At 41.2% G+C, this 25,833-nt stretch overlaps 1 protein-coding gene across 2 annotated transcripts in view; it reads left to right on the top strand.

Annotated features, from left to right (window-relative positions):
• C11H10orf90 (chromosome 11 C10orf90 homolog) overlaps positions 1 to 25,833 on the top strand; it is a 65,528-nt gene that overhangs the window by 479 nt on the left and 39,216 nt on the right. The window lies entirely within an intron of this gene.

Below are 25,833 nucleotides of genomic sequence, written 5' to 3'. Positions count from 1 at the left end.
TAAATTTTCAAGTCCCTGTAGCACACTACTAAAACCAAATATATTTATGACCCAGGTCTGATTTCTTGCAACCAAAACTCAGACTAATGTAATTCAGTGTCAAACTGGAGAATCTGAAAGAAATTGTGTTATTTTTCATGAGATATGTTGTTTTCCTCTTGTAAGTGTAACTTGTGTTGCTCGTTATTCAGCTAAACACATTTCTGACTGGGTTGGGAACAGGAACTGGCACCTGCACAACATTCCTACCGTGCATTAACTATTTTGCTGCATCATAAAGTAGTTGAAAGGCATTGGTAACTTACCCGATTTTCCTAAGGATAAGAAGGACATCTATTTCGTATGTAAAGCATATGGAAGTGATGAACTAAGGCTAGATTTACCACCTCTTTGTGAGGTGAAAAGCCTCAAAATGTTTTGCTTTATTATTCATTAGCAGTATACCTACCTAAAATATTTGTTTCAATTGTTTGTCTGATTTTTCTTATTTTCCAGTAGTGATACTGTCATTGCCTGAGAACTCTCAGGTAACTCGCTACTTGGCACAGTTATAAAAATTGATATAAATAATCAGCTCCCAAGAGCAGAAGCCATGGATAGGAGCATGAATATGAAATGAATCATGAATAAGTTTTGATTGTGGATAACAAGGTCTCTTTCTTTTTCTTTGTTTTTAATTACATAGTCCAGAATCTGCTGCTTCTACTTTATTTTCTTTGTTTTGATCATAAAAGCATTTTATTTGACATCCAAAAGACAGCCAAATTTTGAAGGGATAAAAGTACAGCATAATGATATCTAGTGCTAACAGTAATTAAATGCCTTATGTTTTAAGAAAAAAAACAAGAGGTGAAAATAGGGATGTGTAAATAAGAGGAGATATGCAAACAATGGATGTAATCCTGCTCTCCTTAATCATGGGAGTAATCCTTATTCACCTAAGTAATCCTGTTGGTTTCAGTAGACTCACATCAGTAGGTGCTGTAGCATAAGGCCCATATTTTTCAAGGAGATAACAGTGTCTGTTTTACCTGTTTTTTCTGTAATGCAATTTTAGCAACACAGTTTTTAGTGATGTGTTTGAATGCATTAGCGATAATATTAAATTAGACTTTACCAAATGTCTATTTTGCTTCTAAAAGTATAAAAGAGAAAAATGGAATAATGTATTAGATGTGTCAGTAAGAAGGTACAAACCCCACATATGTTATTAGAGTTGTGCTTGCAGTGGAGTAGCACTGCTCACCCTGTTGACCGTGTTTGTAGATTACTTTTTGGTACCTGAGGTATAGAAGCTTTGCTTCTTTTAGGACATGATGCAACTCTACCAAAGAACCACTATGTCACCCAATGTCTCAAAAAGTACATTGGGGTCTCCATAAAAGTGATGTTGATAAATATTGTTCCTCTCTCTGATTTAAATACGTGGGGTTTGTGGTAATGTCCGGTGAATATTTTTATTGCTGTTATGGTCTCTGATCTTGCCAAAATAACACCTGCAGTTCTGCCTTGGGAATAATGCGTTTGTGTAAATATTGCAGTTGTGTTACCCTCCTTGGCAGCCCAGCTTGGCATTTCTGAGCTTTCCAGTCCAAGACCACATAGGGCTGCCCTGTAATCCAGGATGGGGCTTGGCAGCACCTGTGTGCCCTTCCCCAGGCAGTGCATCTGTTAATGAGGGAAAACTAATTACTTAAAAGCTTTTGGTACAATGGGGTTGAGAAGTATAAATAGTCATGAACTGTTCCTGGTGCTCTGCAAGCCACCAGCCTGTGTTTGCGCTGGCTGCAAGCAGTGGTAGTGTGGATAGGAACGTTACCCTGTAACTATTGCAGTCGTTGCTGTGTTAAGATGCTTCCTCTGCGGAAATATTCTCTTGTGTGCACCCTGAAGGGGCTGAAATAGAAATGATGTAAAAATGCAATTTTCCAGATGGCGTACAAAACTTGCACTTCAGTGTAGCTGGTATTAAGTACCCGTCGGCTTTTTGTTGGTTGCATTGAGATACCGAGAATGAACGGATTGTTCTTTAACTAGCTTCGTTACACGGCAAAGATTTTGGTGGTTTGTATTTGCAAATGAGGTATACTACGTCACTAGTATCTATTTGCACAGAGATATCGTATGGGGGCAGTTTAATGCTGAGGCTACATGGCTCTTATGGCCAGTAGAGTGCTGGAGGCAATAACAGGACCAGTGCCAAGAGGCTGGAAGGGCGGACTGGCCGCTGCTGCCAGGGGAGAGACTGGAGCGGCTCTTGGCAGCAGCATTTCTTTTCACTTCATGCATTACTTTCACTTACTGGGTCCCAGCAAAAGCCTTAAGTCTCTCCAGGTAAGTCGCTTTCTGTCCCCTGCCCCCTGGCCATGGGGTCAATTCCTACTCCTTGGAGAACTCCACAAGCGTTGGTTGCACATTAACGTCAACTTTATAACCACAGTTTTGAGGGTACTTTTTTCTACATCTGTTCTCCTTTGCTGAATTATAAAAACAAATCATGTGCAGCTATTTTTGGTTAAGGATCTCCTTCCGGCAATGGGCAAAGGTCAGGTGTCCATTTTAATTTTTACTACCTTTTGTGAATTTTAGAAGTGGCGGTTCACACAAATTTATTGAAGTATTTTTAAAACTTGGCCAAAAAAAGTGCTCTAGTATGGCTCAGCTCATTCTGTATCAAAAGTCATGCGTGTGGCAATTTGGAGCGGTCTAGGTTTTTGTTTTTCTTTTTCTTTGTGCATACAAACTACGTACAGTAAGAGGTGTTTTCTGTAATCCCTGACATGTCATTCTCATGTCTCTTCTCATATGAGGATACCCGTGTCTCCTTGCTTCCCACCCAAGGCAGAGGGCAGGGGGATGCGTAGTCTCCGCTATTTCCCCAGGTATAGAAACTCTGCGAGAGCAAAGCTATGGGTGTGCGTGCTGCGAGCGATAGTAAGAGCAGGTTCTTCGTGGTTTGGCGGCATTCCCTCCTTTGTGTAAGACGTGTTTTGCTGTTCTCTGGGGTTGGTGCCACAAAGGCGGTGCATTGTGGTTGTTCTGCCTGGCTGTGGGCACTGCTGCGGTTGATGGACTTTGCTGCATCAAGGTGGAAGCGTGCTGAGGTTTCCTACTCAGGGCTTGCATTGCAAAGCTTTTATAAATAGTAGCTATGCTGGGCTAAGATACTTGAAACAATACCAACCTCTAGTTCTAAGCCCAAGTAATGCGCAAAATAAAAGGCAAGTTTTAAAGTACGGGTAAAGGAAATTTTCTAGCTGTTGTTTTGCAGCTGTGGCAGAGAAAGCAGAAAGACTGGAAAAGCCAGCGTGCCGATTGAGCAAGGTCTGGGAGTATGGCCCTGGGAAAGCCGAGTGCTGGCTGAACACCAGCCACTTTACTGGTGCCCCAGGTCGGAGGCATGTAGAAAACTTAAGCTAATGTAGCATGATGTGGTCGCTGGCTACGGAGCAGAGCCTGGAGCAGCAGAGCTGGTCCATGGTCCAGAACGTCCTCGTGACGGGACTTGCCACCTTTGTTGTGTAGGACCTTGGCGACAGCAGTGCCGCCTGCGTGACTGGGGAACAGTCTCCAGCAGAAGGGAACCACAAGACATAGTGGATGAGTCAGTTTGATCTTTGACCTTAAAAAAAGACTAAACCAACATAACTACCTTAATTATATGCTTATTAGTAGCTGCCTGGTGGCTTCTAAGTGGAAAAGCTGAGTTGGTATGACTATACATATTAAATACGGCAGCAGCACAGATAAAATTGCAATGCAGATGAACTTCTTTTAACTTGTTCTCCGTGTGTTCCTTTGCTGTAAATCCCGTACTGTGTCTGAGAACAGCCAGGCCTGGAGGAGCAGCACTCCTTAAGCCCTTTGCGGTCCAGCCCAGCTCCAAGCTGGTATCTCCCCAGCGCATTTTTCAAGAGTGTTCTTCTTTCATACAACGTTGCTCTTGTTTCATGTGACATTTCTGTCCCTCTGTCTCTCCAGAGAGGGAGAGGTGAGCAGAGGACAGTCACACTCAATCCTCTGTGTGTGGTCCAAAGCCCAAACCTATCTCAGATTTCCATCGGTCGTGTGCAACATGCATTAATCATGGTTGTGTGATGGTGTAACACGTCAGTCACACACCTGACAGTCCACCAGGAGCAACTGGAAAAGTTCAGCGTGAACTACTGTCGGCCATACGGCAATGACCACTGTGGATTTTGAAGATGCATAATCTTTCCTCCACTCTCTGCAAAGTATACACAGCCTCTTGCTGAGTGTTGTATCCTGGCTTGTTGATGGTGTGTTACCATTAATATTTGGGGTCCTGCATAGGGATGTATCACAAACAAATGAAAATATGTCTTTGCTGCCTTTATATAAACCTTTCCTGGTGATTAAAGACCATCAGTGGAGGCTTTATAAGGGACAGAGGATGTAAAGTTGTGGAATAAATATGCAATAAACAGTGATGAAATTAGCTATTGCCAGCTATTTTGGCCATCTTTTGGAAGATGAGTAACTGAGTCAAGAGCATATAGATACAATTTCCCTTGTATCTGTAGTATAGCCCAGCATAAACATATGGAAAAAAAGTGTTTTTAACAGCAGAAGACTGAGCGGAAGATAACGCTAGCTGCAGTCCTCGTGGTTGGTGTGGAGCATCTCTGGGACTGCATTTCAAATCTATCTGTTTGAATTCCATTGCTTGCATTTATTTTTATACTTCTATTGATCTAGACTTCTAGTGTCTCTTACAGCCGCATACATGTAAAATAAAGCTGGGAGGTCAAGTACACAACAACCGGGCAGGTTGGAGAGATATCTTGCACAGCTTGGCTCAGAAGTCCTGATGGGGAAGCGAGGGCAAGGCAGGGCCCGTGGGCACACACAGACAGGTACTCTGCAATTCTTCTGCCTACTGTCTCTTCTGAATCCACCAGCTGCTGCTTTTTGGATGCTGAGAAGGACCCTGCTCTCCTCTCCATGTCAGCAGCGCAGTGCTGGTGCGGCTCTCCTCGCATCCAGCATTTCGGCCACGTAGATGAAACAAATACATTCACAGCTGTCAGATGATTGTACGTGTAAATCAATCCTACCCATAGCTCTTCTGCGTAGTGAGGGCTATTTTGGAAATGCATTTAAAATGATTTTGTTTAATGGTTTTTTTTCAATAATATCAGGCTTTAAAAGGCAAAATTGCCCTGCAAAGTCTTACAGAAGGAAGGCTTTTTTTTCCCTGTGTAGACACTTTTTGTTAACAGGTCCCCTTTAGGCTAAATTATACTGAAAACGAGATTTTATCAACAACCATGTGGCTGGCTCTCACTTTGCTAAAATTTCATTCAACCATCTTTTTGCTCATGTGATTGAGTGAATGAAAATGAGACACTCATTAAATTGAAAGTGGGTGCTCACCTTCATTAATAATATTGTGCAGTATTGCAAAACCAGAAGAGCAGTCTGCAGCAAGGTTCCGTGCTAACCTGCAGATAAAATTTCTTAGCACAATTTTAAAAAAGGAATTGAAGCAGTGTGATTTCATTCCCGCTTTCTACATCTAGAATTGGATGTGGATAATACAATGTGCATTGTCACACTGAGTATGATATACCACAGGGTGCATTGTGGAGATATATGTCTCATACAGTCCTTTCCATACAGAATAAAACGGTTGGATGGAGATACAGAACTTAACGGGAGAAAAGAAAAGCTGCATACCAAAATGGACATAGATTTAGGAGGGTTGCTATGGTTTCTTTTATAAAAATCTTCCAGCCACAGAAATGACTCCTGCAAACAATGCTGTATGTAGGTGTAAAGGAACATATCACACACACAGCACCAGCCCATGTGTACAGGGGCAAGCACACCAGTGAGCGTTCGGTGCTTGGCGGGTGCTGAACATCGCCAGTTCAGCCATTCCCTGTCCTCTCCTTAAAATTAAGTTGTCATAACGCAAACTGCCTAGTGGTAACAGCCTTTGCTTGGTGAAAAGGTGAGCGTGTAGCTAAATCACCCTATCTGTTATTTTCCTATTGTATCCTCCTCTTTTTGCTATCTCATATTTCTGAATTTCTCAATGCTGAAATTTTTAGGGCAAATGCTGCTTGCTTCCTTTTCTTTTTTTTTTTTCTTTCTTTGCCTGCGTATTGCCTTGAACAACAGCTCATGACCTAGTTCTGTCTCTTAATTGCTACTGCAATATGAATTTTAATTCCAGCTGGAGTCCAGATGTATTGAGGATATGCAGCACGTGTCAAGGCCAGTGGCATTTATCTTACAGGCCAGTGTTTCCCAGCCCTTTGAATTCAGGGAGCCCTTAACCTTTTTGGAAAAAATCTTAAACAATCATCAGTATTTCACTGTTGTCTGGTGATGGGAAATGGAGATAATAACTGTTAATCTAAATGCTAATATGTATTTTCTCTTATAGCTTAGTTTGTTTTACTGCTCTTTAAGCTTTGACTGAAAATACTAATGAAGATGAATGTTAGCCTTGTGCTTGCATCCTCCAGTGCCCAAGTGAACCTGGCCATGGGTACTGACAGTTTCTAGGAGCCCATCTCTGCTTACAGAAACTTAAAATTTGCTTCTTTTCATCACCTTTTTTAGGTGACTTATGGTCATTGGTGGTAGAAGATGAGTGGGCCATCAAGAACTGTAGGTATTCTGCATCTGGTGGAGATCATAACTTGATGAACAAGGTATTAGATTTAGCATGCTGCAAAAGAGCACACTTTTTGGAACAATGTAAACTTTGTTCACAGAAAATATCTTTATTTACTTCTCTGCACTTTAGAAGAAACACTAACTATGTTTACTGCATTTTGAGCATCCCACAGGTTTCCTCTACCAGTTGACATTTAGCTGTTTTGCTTAGCTAAGATTTCCCTCTTTTGCTCCACTGAAATGGGTAGTGAAGGCAAGTTATCAATATGCTTTCTACTGACTGCTCCAGAAAGGGCTTAATTTTAATCATTCTATGATTGCAGCTTGTGAAAGACACTGGCATCCTTTGGCAGGAAAAAAAAAAAAAGCATGTATAAAAACATAAGCTGTTTTAGGTTAGATTAGATCTTGAAATGCTGGGATACACTAGTATTCAATCAGCATAGAGCTTTAATTGTTCATATTAAGGAAGCTGGAAAATGGAGAAAAAATAGCAGTTTCTGATGTACACATAAGCATGCCCTATCCAAAACATACTGATATAAGGCACACGCGAGCCGAGTTTTGCTTTATATTATACCAGGTGATGTAGAATGCAGAAAAGGGGAGTCGATAATACTCTGGAGAGCCAGAGGAGGAGCAGAAAGCTGAGGGGACAGCCTCCTACAAGCACTGGGAATGTGGCTGGGAGGAGAAACCCGGAGAAGGACGGCACATGGGTGCGTTTGAGTTGAGTGCTGGTGAAAGCTGGACCTCGGAGCAGAGCAGCCGCCTGGGCTGTGGCTCCATGGGCTCCTCCATAGGCAGCCAAGGCTTTGCATCATCTTGGGGAAGGTGCATGGAGGAAGGATCCTTGTCTTCATCACTACAGTATCCTCTTTCCCCAAAACTACTTGCCAGACCCTCGTGCTTGCTAGTGACTCTGCCAAGCAAAGCTTTAAAAGCACAGCTGCATCAAATTGTTATCACAGTGCTATATTACAGGTACGGTGTATACTGCAACTTGTTCTCACAGTAGACATAACGTTACTGCCTTGTATTATTACTGATATTTGATACACGATACAACTATATTTAATTAGCTAACTAAAATGCTTTTTCTGCCAAAGATACGGTGAGCAGGAGGGAAAATCACCTTCTTGGAGATATGCCTCATAGCAGGATGACTAATAAAAGCAGAAAATATCGTCAGAGAAACAGAAATTTAGTACGTTAATCCCAAAGACCCCCCAAAGCTGTGGATTCTTGTACTGAGATTTCAGAATACAAATGAGCTGTAAAATATATCTCTTCAAAAGAAAACTGTCACGATATCACCTAAAAACATTTTAGAATAACAAATGGAATCTAAAGGTTACAATTAAGATAGCAGAAAGACGCTTCTGTGCTCAAAGGATAAGTACTTTTCTGTTGGGGAAAAAAGACCTGTTCCTCACCCAAAGGGCTGAAGCCTTGCCTTAAGTGCAAAATTCAGCCATGGCCCGGGGAGTCATCCCTAATACAACCACGCTTACATCGTCTCCTTGATACCCACATTCTCGGTGGCAACACGAGATCATTAAATAAGGTTTGATCTTCTTTTTGCATCCTCCGTGGAGGCAGGAGACCAAGTTTGTTGGCCAGCAATCTGCGCCGGTCTCTCGACTCGTCTTTGTGCGGTTGATGGCAATTTCTACTCTGCCGTGCTGCCCAAAGCCAAAACCTCCGTCGGCAGCGTGCAGAGCCTTCCACCAGCAGCTGAGCTATTAGCAATTGCTTTCATGTACTTGTCTCCTGTGGGATGTGTGGGCTGAGTCGGTTATTGTACGTGGGAGGAGGATGCGAGAGCGTGAGCCAAACACCACTGCCGGTCCCTTTTCTCTTGCAGGTGGAAAGCGAAAAGGGCTGGTTAATGGGTCTCTGAGCCCTCTTCCATAAAACCGGGGGGTCTTTTCTTGCTCGGGGCTCATCAGGGGGCTGTGAGGAGGGCCCCCTCTTGCATAGCCTCTGCGGTTTTCCCCCTGCGAGGTTGGCATAGGGTGCAAGGGCTGCAACCACAGGTCCTGCAGCGCCTGGTTGGGGCGAGTCTTGGATTCCAAAACCGTGTCGTTATCTGCAAACCTCTCCCTGAACAAACGGGACGGCACAGGGAAGGCTTGCGGGAAGCATCCAAGGAAAGAGGGCTGGGGGAGCAAAAAGATCCAAAAAAGCAGCCAAGGAAAGGGTGAGCAAGGGGTCTTTCCTCATGTGCTGGGACTGCCTTTCCAACCCTTCAGCCGATAGATCATCACAGGAGGTTACTGTGTAATGACTTAGTCTTAATCATCTGTGCTCATTTACTGTCTGGATCTTCAGTGAGCTGCTCTGCCTCTTACATCCAAATTCTGCTTTATTACTTTTAACGTTTTTTTCTCTTCCCCTTTGTGCTCCTCAGGTAGCAACTGCATTTTAGCTTGTTTTCAGAAACCAGCAATAATATTTCCTGAGACGATTACTTTCTTGAATTTGTTGTTCTGGTGTCTGACACTTCCCGCTTGTGTAGAGCTCTCCCTGGACTCCAGAGTCTCTCTGCAGTACATGTATCTTGAACGCAGTTTATTTTAATCAGGGTTCCCAGAATTCGGTAATACTTCAGGCCAATTTCTACGGTAAACCCGAACACATTCAGCAAACCCATGTGCAGCCAGTGATCAGACATAATTGCCAACAATTTCGCACCCACAGAATCCTTGCTTGACTAACATTCCTGGAGCCCCATCTTTCCCATCACCATTTCAAGCAGGAATCTCACAGTTGCTAGGGGATGGAATTTTTTATGCACTTATATATGAAATATTTTTAGCATGAAGTAGAGAATTACCCATACAGTTTTCTGGCTAATATTTGCTGTATTAAAATGGAAGGACCAAAATGCAGTGAGAAGCAAATCTCTAGAGGTCTGGAGGCCAGGTTTGATACAGGTACTATCCAGGCATTCAAAATATTACTTGAATCTGTGTCTGCTGAATTTAACTGGAGCTCTGACAATTACAGGCTGTCACAGGAGACTTCCACTTCTACTCCTGACTCAATTACCAAGTCTCATGCTTCTCATAATATTACCATTGCTGTAAATAAAGTCAAGTTCATTCTCCTTTTTCTTTACTATTCTAAGGAAAAAGCATGTGGCTGACTTCTACCACCCAGCATCGAATTGAGCCCAAGCCTCAGAGGAACTCTTGGTTGAATTTGAATTAAAAATATTTTTTCAGCAAAGTTGTGGTTATTGATGCACTGAATTTAAAAAACAAAGCCTCCCCTATTTATTCCCCATTCCCAAATTCTCACTATAAGAGCACTTAATACATAAAGGCTAAAAATAACAGATAGACCTAAACAGCTTAGGTCCCCTTAAAGTTTTACAGATGAGAATCAGTAGTAGACACGGTACTTTAGCATACCACTAGATTATGTTTAGTGCTACTGTATTTTCCATAATACATTCTGTTCCTTATGCAGCCTAATACTTGTTTTCCTTTTTTGCCTATTCTTGCATGCTGAAAAGATGTTTACTTTAGGCTGTTCGTGACTCTTGGTCTTTTTCCTAAGTGATTAGTTGATTGCAGCTCAATAATGTTTGAGTAGTTCAAATTATTTCTTGCACTTCATGTTTGTAGTGATCTGAGTCTGTCTATATACAACTTCTGAACTGTGTCCAATTCTGGGACTCATTAAATGTGCATGTGTCAGGCAGGCTCCACTTCCAGTGTAAGTGTTTTCCTTCTCTTGCTTCGCTCCTTTTCCAACTGGGGTTGCACAGGCTGATTGCAAGAAAGAGTATCAGCAGAGGATCATCCCTGGAAATGCTTTCCTGTTGAAATGAAATTCTCTAAACCTGGGATTCCCAAACTGTGAAGGGCACACCATAGTGCTACTAGAATATTGAATGGGTTGCTCCCAAATGCCTTCGTAGAAGTACTTAACCGAGCTATATGAGATGAATGCCTCTATACAGGCAGTATCTCAAAAAAAATACCCATATCTTGTAGAGGTCCTTGCTGCACCCTTATGACTCTACCCCTCTTCCAGCTCAGGTGAGCTCCCCCTCAGACACTTACCCCAATTAGCTGCAAGGCATTCAGGCTGATGCATGAAGAAGTGGGATTGGATTTGACTGCTGGATGTCAGGAGTGGTATCGAGGATTGAGGTATATGAGAAGTGGTAGGAAGGTTGGGAGATGGGAAATATTTTGAGGTCCTAGGTAGATGTGTAAGGTTTTGATATGGTTTAATAGCAGAAGCAGCAATTGATGCATATCTTGCACTTGTGCACACATGCGTCTCTGGTACAGAACATATATCTTTAATCAGTTTAACCAAGGAAAATAACACAATGTTAAGAAACAGGCGGTAGTAGGATGGAAACCCCATGGAAGAAATGTGGTTTAGCAAACAAGTGTGTATTCCGTGTTACAGAGCTTAGTGCCACCTATGTTGGTTTTACAGCAGCAGAAGGGAATGTCTGGGCTGCATTTCTGGGTTCTTATTTTTTAATGTACTTTATTAAAGTACTTTTTGTAGTGCAAAATGCATGAGCAGTCCCTGGAGCAAAGAATTCCTTTTAGCAGTGGATTGCCTTCCCTATTCCTTTATGTGCTTTCTTTTATCCCATGTACCCTCTATTGTTTTACCTGGCCCACCCTCCCACCTGGATAATGGGTTTGTTCTGGGAACTGGGAAAATACACTTCTGAATTTCAGGTCTGGAGTCCATCTCCTGTTTCTTTAGCCCTTTCATGAGCCATTTACTTATCACTAGAGAAACTAGCTGGGACACCTGACATGAAGGAGTGGGTTTGAGCTGTGGATCCCAGCATCTGGGAAGAAGGTTGGAGTTGAGATATGCCCTCCCTCTTAGCCCATCAGCTGGTTTGAGCCCTGTCCCCTCCGCCTCCTCTCTGAATCCTCAGACCTCTTGTCTCTAAAGTGTGAGAGCTTTTCCATTGGTTTATGGGACCAGGGCACCTCAGAGGATTCCCCTGGCTCGGTGTTGAAGCCCAGTGAGTAGGGAGAAAGTCTTCAGCACAACGCCTTGGGTGGAAGACTGAGGCATGGTGGTAAAAGGGGACTGTCCGTGCAAGAGGACAACTGCTACATGAAAATGAAGCTCCTCCAAAAACCATAGCTCAGCATAGACGTCCAACCTCCGCCGTGCACCACCACGGACTGCGCATCCATGTGCCCAAAGACACCATCACCCACAAAATGTCAGCAGAAAGAAAATGCCGTACTCACGTACTTATTTCACGCAGATTCTGCCGCTTTCTGGTAGGTGCTGCTGGGCAGAGGTGAAGTCTCTGTCTTTGAGAAAATAGTGCCATCACGGATGCTTTGTATTAAGAGGGCTCATTAACTCCACAGTGCTGTTTCTGAAGATGAAAAGTCTTCTTTTCACAGTGCAGGAGTTTTAACTGTGCCCTGGCTAAAGATTACCTCAACCTGCTATAAACGGAGATGTTTCACTAATTGGTTTCTTGGTTCATTAGCCAAATTGTGTGTATGAGGGAAATGGAAAAAGCTCAGAATGAATTTCCCTTGCAATTCTTAATTTAAATGGTGAATAATAATTTTGTGTTGAACAAAACATGTTATGTGATATGCAGTGGTGGAGTTAACTTTTTACTTTGGGATCATTTGCCACCCTTAAAGCTTTGTGGGAAAATGATCCTCAGCTGTGCCTTATTCTGGCACAGCGTGACACCAGGTAGGAAACTATAATCATTGTAGTATAATGTAATAATCTCAAATTTTACACAGAAACACTTAGTCATGTCCGCCTCATAGCTTTAAGTACTAAGATAACAGAGCTAAATAGCAAAAATCTTTGAAAGTCAGCTTTACTGCAATGGATGCCGTGGCTCTATTTCCATTACAGCCATGTAAGTAACAAAAATACGATGTGTTCCTAGTTTACTCTTTCCAATGCAGTGCACTCAGCTAAAAATCAAAGATTAACTCTGAGCAGCTAAAGGGAACAAATTCCACTAATTCATCAAAGCAAATGCTGTAGAATTTAATCTGTTTTATGAATTTTCTACCATTGATTGTTATGGCATGACTGGGGCACAGGAGGTCATTTGTGAGCACTGAATTGCTAGTTGTGTGACAGCAAAAAAAGAAGGCTAAAAGAAAGGTTAAATTAAAGAAGCGGCTAGAAGCTGTTTTTTGTGAGATGAATGTATATTATCTAAATTAATGACAGTAAACCTCCAATTAGCTGAATGTTGATGCAGAATTACAGCTTTATTAGGTAAATACATGTTTTCTCAAGCCAAAGGGTTGGGTAAGGAGTTGTTTAGCCTGCAACTGTAATAGGGTTACAGGTAGATGAACATTTTCTGTCTGTTGGGGTATGGTGACCTCACTGCTGTTGCTGACAAATCTTTACAATAAATCTGTCATTGCTTCCTAACAGCAATACAGACTATGAAACTTATGACCTTGTTCTTTAGCGTATCCTCCCATAATATGGGATGGGCAAAAGCCTGGAATGTGCTGCTTTGTTTTTCAATAAACAGCTTAGCTTTTATTTTAGAACAGAGATTTCTTCTTCGGCCCAGTGCATGTTGTTTTGGCACAAATAAGTTTGAAGTGGAACCTCTAAACTTGTTTCTGTTTTGTTAATTTATTGAATTCTCCTGTAAATATACATCAAAGAGAACAGCAGCTATGAGCAACTTTTGGTGTGGTTTTTGCAATTTGTACATACTAAAATAATTGCATAATGGAGTTATTTGAACAATTTTCTCCTTGGAAAGGGTAGAATTTTCTTGCAGATTGTCTTGATGTGAAAGGTGGGTTAATCTCCTAGATGTGTCATCTCACAGTAAAACACTGCAGTTACATTCATGAATACTTGCAGTATACCACTTAGCTGTGTATAGGAGTTTACTGTCATTATGGCTTTGAATATCAGCAAAATTTACTGGTCAGTAAAAAAACCAAACAAAAAATTCCTAACAAACAAAATCCTACCCCAACTCCCCAAAACAACAAAAAAACCCCATCCCAAAACCACCTTTACATTATTTCTTAAGGTCTTATTTTCCTAAATATTTCTAAAGGATGCCCACAGTGTCTTTTATATACATGCTGGGAACCTAATAGCAACACTGGGTCAGAGCAAGGATTCAGTTACATCATTATCCCGCTTCTGGTCATTTAGGTTCACAATTTAATTACTCATTGTGCAGAAAAAATACCTTCAAATGGGCGTGTATTTACCCAGTAGTTTCACATCTCCCCATACGTCCTCCTATGCATTTTATGAAAGCTGTTTGTGATTTCTGTAGATCTCTCCCATATTGCTTCTTTTTTGACTTTTGCTGACAAGTGCCAACTTCTTTAGTGTCAGTATGTTGCAGTAATGGTCTCCTTTCTGGGCCATTCTGGGAAAATATCGGTTCTTGGTGTACTTCTGCTGGTTTAGGATGAAAATTGAGTTTAAGGAGATTTTGAGGTACTGCTGTGTGTATTTTGTTTATTTACCTAGTTTACTGTATATTTTCCTTGGTTCTTGGCTCTGCTCCTTTGTCAGCCTGTCATTTTTATATAATTTATACTGGTTTTTTTTCACATCCACTGATTTATCTTAATCCCATCATATTTCTGAGATGCCTGTGATATCACTATCCCTTTTTTAAAAATAAGCAAGCATTCAGGTTTACTCAGCGCTTCTACGCTACGTATTCTCATTCAGACCCACACAGTTAGTATTGCTTCGGTTGCTATTTTTACGCTCCATGTATAAATGCAGTCTTCCTTGTCTTGACTGTTCTTTGCAATTATTTTTTTTTTTTTTTAACCTGAGACTCTCCCTCTCTACTCTGTCCAAAGATACAGAGGCTTTTATAACCAACTTTTCTTTAGCTTTTAGTTGGAGAAAAAAACCCAAGGCAAAAAAAAACCCAACAAAAAACCACCAACCAAGAAGACTCTCAGCTTTAAAAGCATTAACTGTGCTGTTCTATTCTGGTGTAGATGGAGCCAGGCTCTCTTTGCAGGCCTCCTCCTTAGTCCCCAGGGTTTTCCCAGTAAAGCTCTCCTCTTCCCTTCCCTCCATTGCATTTTCCTGCACAGGGACTGCTCTGTTAGGGTGGGACTACTTTTTCCTGTGAGGGTTTCCCTTTTTTTCCCTCTGTGCACCTCTGTCTTTCCCAGTTTGTCTAACTGACTATATGAGGCGAGATTGCTCTCCTGCTGAAAGCCGAGTGGTATTTCCAACACACGTAATCAAAGACAAATAGTTACGTATATATTTCTTGACCCAGATCACCGGCTGGACACCAGCCCACCTTTTCCTTAATTCATTTTTTCCTAGCTTTGATCCCCACTGTTGTTTATTTTACATTTCTAGCAATCTCTAAGAGACATTTAGCAAAGGCTTTGTATATAAGATGAATTCCAAAATCCATAGCTTTTCCTCATATTGTATTTTCAAACTGAAATCCTCTTGAAAGGTCACTTGAAGGCTTGAAATACTGGAGCATTTAGATTGTTGTTGATTTTTCTCGTGGTGATTGACTAGCCATCAAGCTCATCGTGCTCTTCTACTAAAAACAAAGTGGTTACATTTTCTTTTCTTGTAAGGAAGGAGTCCACTGAACTTCTTCGATACAGCTGCTGGTGGAATTGCATTATGCACAGATGGATATCCACAGAAACGACATAAGGAACAGACCAAACAGTGTAGACCCTACTGTGCAGAGGAGAAACCGTTTCGTATGTGTGCGCTGTAGTTAAAGGAAAACACTAATTAGTTTTGAAATGCCGGTGGTGGCTGGTTCGTTTTCAGAGACCAGCATGGCAGCCTTTGCGTTACGACAGCTCTGTACATCCCCAAGGAGATGCCATGGGGACTTCTTTATTGTCAGTGGTTGGTTTGTATGGGGCTCTTTTTGTTAAGTGAATGGTCTTGGTCATCCTGTTAATAACATGTTTTTAGTTGTTGTACAGTTGACTGTGGATGTGTTGTATGGGATAATGTATTTGTAGCTGGAGGCTTGGTTTGATATCCTTTCACCAAGTCTGGCTGAAGTAAGAATTATTGAGTTCACAATTCTACAGGCAATCCCAAACAGTGTATAATTTTACAGACGTTTTATGGTAGATTAAAATACTGAATTGACTCAGGAATGGCTGAAGATGGTTCTTTTATAAAATAAATAAATTAAAAATATAGCCCCACCACCATCATAAGTGCAAGGATCCAATTGTTTCTAAGACTTTTTTACAAATGTAGGAAAAAAAAATCACCTGAAGTTTTTGGCTAGGTGGTAACTTCTTTCAGCGTTGACCTGCCTACATATGAATTTGATGCCGTTTTAATTAGTCTTTTTTCAGCAGCATGATGAAGCGTATAAACCTACATGTGTCATCTCGGTACTCTTTTCTCCTTGAGATCAGTACATTTCTGTTGATCCACTCTTTGTTCATGGCTTTAAAATACTTTTCCATTTAGCTTCCAAGCTTTAACGATTCAGCTCTGCATTGACAAAATGCAGAGTATTGAGTTATGGTAGAAAAATATTAATATCATAGAGTGTGGGTTTTTTTTTTTTTCCTTGGGAGAAGATAGATCATGTAAATGAGGCAATCATTGCTGAGAAGCTAACTTAAAATTTTTCCTTTCTCCGGTACAAAGTGCCAAGCCTTTTTAAGAAAATGGAGGATGGTAAGTGCTTTATGGAACTCAGTAGCAAAAATATAATAGCTCTGTGTATCCCTATTTGAAAAGCTGCAAGTGTGTTTTTTTGTAATGAGTGAAAAAGTAAATTGTATATTATTTCTGCAAGAGAATTAGCTTTTATTTATTTAAGGCAATCAGTGTTTATTATAACATGCATTTTGAGAAACCGATTTAAAAAAAACATACTCTCTTGGATTTACGATGGGGGTTGTGTGTTTGGTTTTCACCACAATTAAATAAAACCTTATCCTTCCGAAAAGAACTATTAAATATTCTTCAGTTCTTATTAAATGTTCTTCAATTCTGTATAATCCTGTATCATCCTCTATTTGGCAGCTGCACAGCAGCTGTTTGCTCACTGTCTTTTGATTAATTCTCTTACTGTTCCGGAGTGTAATACACCTAGTTTGTTTAGAGAAAGGGAATATGTTCATATTTAAAAATCCCTTTTACTGCAGTTACTGCATCTTTGCAGATTTAATTAGGTCTCAGTCCCCTTCAAATCATGTAAGTCAAAGGTCCCATCTTACTTGTCCCTGAGGCATCATTACAAAAAGTCCCCAGATGGAGTCTAGTTTCTAACTGATGACTTTACCATATAGGGGCTAATTACTTCTAATCTTACACATTGATGAGACTGTATTTTATGTCTCTGAGCCACTGAAACTGTAACTGCCAAATTATCCTCTCCTGTAATATGCGGGTTATTTCTCCATTAAATGGACTGGCTTCACAAATGACAATCCCTTCCTGCCAGGCTCTTGCATTTTAAACCATAATTATTTCTGGCACACGGTTCCAGCCGATGAGCCCGTGTTAATCCATGGTATGATCTCGGCTAAGCTGCTAGTGCCCGGTTGATTTAAGCCGGGAAAGGGCGAGCAGAGCGAAAGAGAGGAGCTGGGAGCCCGAGTCCCGGGGAATTTGGGGAGATGCTCTCTGGGGCCGTGGCCGGCCGACCGTGTTTCTCTTAGCCCTACCTTGATCCTCCAGCATTTTCTTTTTCTAAGCAGTAACGTCCATCAGATCTTTAAAAGAAATGACTCAACATTTTCACCTTCTGAGAGGGAAAAAATGTGTTTGGAAGTCTATAATGCATGAAGGTGTTGGAAGCCTAATCTAGTATAAACTGCCTTCAGTCAGCCCTCTTAAGCACCGGGGAAGAGAAATGAATATCTAAAAAGCAGCAAATAACTACAATTGCACTCTGATTTCATGGCTATATGTGATAGAGGTCAGTAACACAAGGCTGTTTATTTCTTCATACAAAGCAGCGGCTGTTATCATAACTTGCTGTAGGCAAAGGTATTGGAAAATCCTCATTCGGGGAAATACTGTATTTTATTACAGCATTACTTCATACCATGTAGGCTTTCTTCCCTCCTTCTTTCTCCATTAGTTTTGACCCAGCCTGATGGAGCTAACCTTGGGGTTGGCTCCCCAAAGGAGGAGTTTATTCCAAGAATCCGAGCCTGAAGTTATAATAATTTGGGGTTAGTATATTCCAGATCTTAATCCAGCTCTGCCGATAAGTAACTGCTAACTGGAAGCTTTGGTAGAAGAGCAGGGGTTTTGGAAGAACAAATTTTGGACATGGTGGAACTTTCCCTTGGCTTCCATAGTTTCAGGGAAGTCAATAGCACCTTATTGATTTAGCTATTACTTTTTAAAAGCAACAGGGAACTAAGTTGGCAGTGCTGTCTGGGGGGAAAAAAACCACCAAAAACCAACACCAAAAAACCAAAACAACAACAAAAACCCCAACCTTGAAAATCCTAGTGTTACCACCATGGCTACCACAGCCAGAAACACTAACTTATACCCAAAGTACAGAAACATTTTGTGCTCAGTTTCAGTACTTTATTTAAATTTTTAAAAACCAGCAACAACCCACCACCACCTAATTGTGGATTAATAAATTTTCCTTAAATGGTGAATGAAATATATAAATCTGTATTTATATACTTATCAGCATTAACATTCTGGCCGAGGCGTTAATCCCAATATTACTGTAACTACTGCAGTAATACATTTAGAGTAATAAGATGGTCCTAAATCAGTATGACATAGACTAAACTGATCTTCCAAAATAATGCTTTCAGTTTAGGATATGAGAAAAATTTTTGCCCTTTTATTTAAAATACCATGAATGACTTGCTGAAAATTTTGTTTCTTTTTTTTTTTTTACATCATTGATGACTTCTATCCCACTAAGCATCCAAATAGTGTACTTACTTATAAGCATATTTTAATTTTATTCTTTTTAAAAAGGGCACTATCCTGAAAGCCTGTTTTTTGATCTGTTTAAGGAGGCCAAAACCTTTAACCCAAGTGAGCGTAAGATTAAGCATGCTGTTGTGCCTGCCGTTGCAGGTATCCCTGCAGTGGCTGTCTGTGTGTAACATCAGTATGAGCTATAGGATTGCGATTACCAGAATATATGAAGCAATGTACAAAAAAGGACCCCCTGAATTTGCTTTTTCTTTCTTACCATTATTTGAGCTTAGTCTTTTGAGTGATTAAGGCAGCACATGAGTCTTGGCCTAATCCTCTAAAGTTGGCTTCAGCTGGTAGGATTTTAATTTACAGTAAATACTTCTGTTGTAAAAATTGGCCTTTTATTCTCAACTCTCCTGAATAATGCAGTACTGTATAGATTGATACCTGTGTATACACATCTGATTATCATTCTCACTAACCAAATTGCAGGTAAGTATCACAAGAAACAAAATACAGGATCTCCAAGCTCCAACAGGAGAATAGACATCCACAGTTTAAAATAAAACGTTACTGGCTTGTGACCCTGTTTGCCTCCTCGTGGTGGGGCAGCTGTCGGAGTGCTCTCAGCACACATTTCGATGTGCCCCAGCAAAGGCCAAGCTCTTCTCCATTTTGTCTTTGGACGTAAAAGTTACCAAGGTAACTTTTTTGAGTGGATGTAAAAAATGTCCATTACAAACCAAAAAAAGCAAACAGCAGAACAGCCAAAACGCCATGCCATCCTAAAAAAAACATTGGAAGTTAACCAAAGTAACTTCAAGTAATCCCATAAAGATCTACCTGAGCATATCAGTCCAAGAAAATTAGGATAAAAAGATGTAGTTGTACTGTGAGAAAGGAGGAGAGAGGGTACATGCTAATCAGAGGGGAAGTGAAATTGTTATTTCTGGAAGGAGGGACAGCATAGTTGGTGGAAACGAAGTACTTCACTGGCCTGTCACAGCTACCTGCAGTGGTTTTGTGGCAGGGAATTTAGCCAAAACACCATTCTAAACTGGGAAAGTGTGGGCCCAGCAGTAGAGTGACAGACAAGAGTGTCCCCTCAGTAATGCGTTCGTTACCTGAGGCTACCCCAGGGCTATGGGTGTGGGGTGAAAAAGGGTGGGAGTTGTATTTTCACAAGGATTCAGAAGCTGGGTAGAACTAGTTATTGTAGTTTGCCAATACGCATATTAACTAAATCAGTTAATGCAACTGGCAGTGAGTAATCCACTGTGCCGGTGTATGTGCAAGTCCATCGCAAGGAGGTTGGGTTAATAATTACAACCTGTTCCATAAAATGCTGACTGTTTCCAAGGAATTTTTCTTTGGTGCTTTTGCTTGGGTTAGAGAGGGTGAGGGGGGAGAGTTGTGTTGCATCGCGAGAGAGTTCAGCTGGGAGCCAGCCCAAAATGGAGAGTGGAGACCTCAAAATACAGCTTGCACAAGGGCTGTAGCAATGCAGATAGGGTGTAGAGTTTTATGTCTACACTAAATTTCCAGCTGAAACTTTCTAAAAAGAAAATTCCACATGAACTTCTCCTTTGCCAAAACGTTCAGGCTTGCACTGCCTCTCTGCACAAGGATGAATCTCCCCCACTCCTAATGCAAAGTTCATTGCTCTCAGCTTCAGACAGATCATCCCCTGGTCACGTCCCACCTGAGCATCGGTGTCACCAGCACGGGGTTGCGAGCTCTTAGCATACTCCTTGTTAAGCTTGAAAATTCTCGGTAATGTCCTATAGGTCATTCTGCAGCTTCTAGCTGAAGGATTTAATGGTGGTTAATGTTAGAGAGAGTACCGATAATGACTGAAGAGGTTTTTGAAAGCACATTCGGCAAAGTCTGTCTCCTGTAACTGGTGGACCTGAAGAGACCTTTGGGATCAATTCTTGTCCCAAAGCACCCAGTGGAAAGACCAAAATTGAGAGGTGCCAGAATCTGGCTGGGGGAGCTGTGCTGGATGAAGAGTGCAGCTAAATTATTTAATGGCTTATGCGTTGGCTCTGGATCAGAGATCGTCACTGAACAGAACAACTGTAGGACAAACAAGGTGGTGGTGGTGGTAAACATCCATAACTACTTAATTTTGCCTTCGATAGATAGTTACTTCAGCATTTCATTATACCAACCCAAGCTGTTCAGTTATTACTTTACAATGCATTATTCCAGGCATTCTCTGTAGTAAAATCTGGATATCCAATGCTGTTTCTATCATAGCAGGCACATTTAAGAAGGTAACTACTCCAGTAATGATTTGCTATGTGACTTTAAACAGGACAGATGTTGTACATGCTTATGTCTAAGGTACAGCAATACTGGGGTCAAGCAGTTACAGCATCATTAGACTGGCCTCCAGCACTTAACGTTTCTTTACGCCTCTCAATTTCCATAATCTTAGCATGAGATATCCGTATTTTTTTAGAGAACGAAGACAAAAAGATGAAAATAGAGGCTAACAAGAAAGAGGCCATTTCACGAGCAGCAGAGCTGATGAAGCCTATGAGTTGGTACCCCAAGACCCAAGTATCGCCCTGGTTCTCCTCCCTCCTCCTCGCATCTCCTTGCCCACCCCCTCTTCTATCTGCCCACCCCATGCCTCCTCGCTGCCCCCAGGACAAGGAGCAGCACCCGTCACGAGCGATGCGGCACTGTGGATGTCCTGCCCGGCTGGTAAACTTGTCCACGGATCATACAGGGGAGAGCCGGTGAACTTCTCTCCGTGGCAGCCTCTCGTTTCTACAAAGCCATTGATTTCTGCAGTAAGCTTGTCGGAGATCAGCTATCGACCCTTCTGTCACGTTGCTTGAAACAGCCCACAAGCTCAAAAGCCCCAGGTTGGACAGAGAGAAGGTCAGGGCATAAATCAAATTACTTCTGGAAATCAGGCTAAAAATTTGATCCAAGTAGAGAGCATAGTGCAAAAGGGTTGTGGGGTTTTTTGTTGTTGTTTCTTTAATTGTTTCACATGCAGTAACTAATAATTAGGAAGAAATCAGGACTTCTAAAACACAGGGACAACTGTCCTGCAAGCATAGTTGTGTCATGCTATCCAGCATACTCATGCCCACGGGAACATGACCCTTTGTGTTTGGCCCTAAATCAGTCTTGGTGACCTCATCATTAAAATGTATAGGTATGTGAATGACTTTATTCATAGAAGTAGCCCTTCTAGGGGACAACTATTGTGAAAATAACTATTCACATACTGAAATAACTTTAAGATTGGTCTCGCATCAAAATGTGTTGGGGGATGTGTGTATGTTTTACGAACGCAACGCTGTAGAGCAAGGAAGTCTTGCAGCAAGTAAAGGAAAATGCGTTTTCTTATCGATCTGTTGCAGCTCTGATGTTGCCAAATGCAATAATTTGGGATCTGAGCTTTTAGTTTTGCACGAGAGATGGAATATACAATCATGAGTTTTGGGTTGTTGCTAGGCAGCAGGTTATTGCTTCTTGGAAAAGCGGCCACGGCTGCCGGGTCCGGCCAGGCTGCTCGGCCAGTGGGACCGGGTGGGTGCTGACAGCTCCCAGCCCTGCTCCTTCTCATCCAGGTGACATCTGCAGCCAAAAGAGAGCTTGAGAACTCCAAATTTCACTCCTTGCCAACCAGTATTTCAAAGGTGCCAAAAGTTGAGGTTTTGAGGGCTTTAACACTCGATCATCAATTCCAAGCTTTTCTGCACCCTCCATTTCTGAATTGAAAGCCTGAGTGATTAAAAAAAAAAAAAAAGGCAATTACCAATTATCTTTTGTTGAATCTGGTGATGAAACCAAAATCCACCATGCCCTGTTTTATGTTGGTATTATTACGTTTTTGTTTTAATCTCTAGCATGATCTGTGTTTCTAAACCTGTTGCAATGGAATTCAAAAGAGCTCATTCCAAGATCAAACAAATCATGGCTGCGTGGTAAAAGCACGCTATGAATAGAGATTTGGTTTTTACTTTCCCTTCAAAAGGCAAACGTAGGTGATATTTCACCAACCAAAAAGTTTTACATGGTAGAATAATTACTAAGTTCAGCTGCGTGAAGAGTTGTTAGACTTAGAATCGAAGCAGGTCAGTGGCAACCGAAATTAGTGGGAACTGCATAGTATTCTTCGATTCTGCAAAATAGAACTGTTTACTTTGTGATCAAACTAGTGACCTAGAAACTTAACTTTTTAGGCTTCATACTTATTTAAATCTGAGCTATTGTGTTTTTATCCTGTGAACACCGATTCTTTCTCTTGGTTTTAGCTGACTGCATCCCCTATTATCAAGCAGTTTCTGATGTCTGTAATCACAGCAGTTAATGTGAAAGACTTTCCAGAAAGAAATAATATCCCAAGTATTACACAAAAAATGAATGCTTCTATTATACAAAAGTAACATGAAAAGACTATATTAAATCTGGCATGACTGCTGCTCCACTGAGTTTAGTTCCGTTGTACAAATCGTTCAGTGTCAAATTTGGCTCATGTGAACATCCTGTTTCTTTGTTTTGGAAACAAAATTGGACTAACAGAGATGTGTTTTGGAATCACTACTTTGATGTCTTGACAAAAGCATCTGTACCCACAGCACACATCATTTTCTGGAGCCACCACTATATTAAGAGTATTAAAAGGGGGGGGAGATCGATAAAGCAGATACCACAGTTAAGCAAAAGCATGGTGAAAAATCCCTGCAGCAGGATATATATTGAGTCATGAAATGCATGCATAACAGACAGTGCACAGGTTTTCTCCTGTCCTCTCTACAGCTTCTTGTCTTAAAGTTATGCTCTTACAAAAGCAGATAAATGTAAGAAATATTGAACTGCTGAAGCCAAACAATTACCTCTAGCTCTTATTATGCATAAGCAGCTTTAGGCAAATGTGCACATTTTGTAATTGCTACCAGTTCTGAGTAACACGGGTGGAATTTTTATTTACAAAACCCATTTGTACCATCAAATTCTGTGCATGTTATGACCTTTACATGAATACACGTAATAGCAGTAAAATAACTCTTCATAAATATACTTTTTGGCTGCAGAACTGCTTTTCCTTTGTTTGCTTATGCATAGTATTCGTCATGTTTACAGTCACTTAAGAATTTTTTGGCTATCTCAAACATTCTTGTACTTTCAGAAATGGACGTGGTCACTAAAATGTGGATGTCTTAATAACATGCTGTGAAGGGAACTCTGAGAGTGGTGGAGGATCCCTTCCAATAGCTCATTCTGTATGAAATGTTTCTATTAGTTACGTCTTTATTTTGAGAGCACCTTAGGTGCTCAGTGGTCAGTAAGCCAAATAATGTTACAATAGGTCCTAATGCATCTTAGTGCAAGGATCTGAACCAGGAATAGTACTCAGAATGCCATAAAATTAGAGATAAGTGGAACCTGAAAAATTTAATTGTTGATGCTGCTTGGACTCGCCTCCTTTCTTTGTCTCTGTCTCCTGTCTACCTTCTTTTCTGTACAAACGTCTGGCACATCTAGTGTTCATATTTCAATGTTTTATTCAAGTTTGTCTAACCCAAAAGTCAGTGCTACATATTTCTACATGAAACAGCCTCCAGCAGCCGCGTTGCTCTTGGCTTTTCTCCTCTCCTGCCTCCTGTGCCATGCCAGTGACAGACTTTCAGAGCCTGTCACCCTTTCATCTCCATCTTTGGTTGCCATCGATCTGCCTTTTCTCGCATGGTCCCAAACGTCACCTTCAGGACAAAGCCCCTCCCGGTGATTCCTCTGCAGATGCTGCAGAGCTGCTGAGACCTCACAGGAGGACTTGTTTAAAAAATCCCAAATAACTTTTCGGTATCAGCAGCTTTCCAAAAGAGTAAGCTGGCCACCAAACAGGAACTTGGACAAGAAACCAAACGTGTCATCTCCCCTGTGCTGCCCTTTGCCTTGGTGTGAGGACAGAGCATCTCATACAGGAATCAGAATTTGCCAGGATTACCTACAGAGGAGACCTCTTCTCCAAGGAGAGTTTGGTTTTTTGCTACTCGTGCATGATGTCTCACTGTTTTGGAAAATCCTCCTAGGAAAATGTGTCCCAATGATACAAAAGTATTTATGTCCCAGAATCATGGTGAAGTATATGGACAATTTAGCATTGCTTTTAGCAGTGCAAAGAGGTGGGTGGGAGGCAGTCCTACCAAAGTGGGGGGAACCATGGAGCTTCAAGACCTCTGTCATTTGACTCATCAGCATTGGGGAGATTGATGGCTTGCTCCTTGGCTCCAGTTCTTCCTCTCACTGCCACAGGAATAGGAACCTGTAACATTTATGGCATCTCTTCCATTTCTACAATGAAACTACTGGAGAAAAATTATGAAAGGGTATGATTTGGCTATTAAACCTTATTATCCCTCGTGATCTACCCCAATTCTCCATGTCTTACAGATAACCTCCCCCTAACACCCTGTTTTTGAGCTCCCCATTCTGCTCCTACTACAATTTATAAAGATCTCAGAAGAGCTCCAGCAGGGAGCTCCAGTGACAGACCATGTTATTTGGGCTGAAGAAATCAAACCTATGTCAGTTAAATCTTCCAGTGTACTCCCATTTGAGTCCTTGGCCTGAGTTATGTCCACACAGCTGGGCTTCAGCAGTTTTGGTGAGTTAGTCACTGCTTCCAGGGACTGAGATTTGTTAGTGTAAGCTTATGCTGCCTAGAGAAACCTACGAATGTGTTCCTCCCCAAACTACTGAAAATTTAAAAAAAAAAAAAAGAAATAGAACTTGGAGAAGGAGCAGAAAGGGGAAAAGGAGAAAGTGAAGAATCTACTTAATTTTGTCTCTGTGTGTGTGAAAGATATGCTGGAGGTGATTCTCCACTTTATTTTATTAAGTGAAGATAAAGAATAATAGCGGTGCATAATGAAAACACAATATTTTTTTCTCTTATGCATGGGTTTCAAGATATAATTCCTGTGCTCTTTCTAGCCCCCTGATGAGCACCTTGCTTCTAATGGCACGGATAATGAGAGATTTACGACTTCTGGCTTTTCGATTGCAGACCAGAACTCATTTGTCCATTCCATGGCGGATCCTGTAATCATCTCTGCAGGCAGCCAGCTACAGCTTCAAGGTGTGCAAGCAGGGAAAGATAATTCAGTTAACAAATCTCATGATGCTACTTGTAATAGAAGAAAATCCATCCTGACATCTTAAAAAAATATTTTTCTATTTTGTTTACATAATGAATCCTGTTCAGTCCGAAATGATTTCAGCCTGTTC

This window comes from Haliaeetus albicilla, chromosome 11 (genome assembly GCF_947461875.1).
Source record: "Haliaeetus albicilla chromosome 11, bHalAlb1.1, whole genome shotgun sequence".
Classification (NCBI taxonomy): Eukaryota; Metazoa; Chordata; class Aves; order Accipitriformes; family Accipitridae; genus Haliaeetus; species Haliaeetus albicilla.
This window is presented reverse-complemented; position numbering and strand designations above follow the sequence as displayed.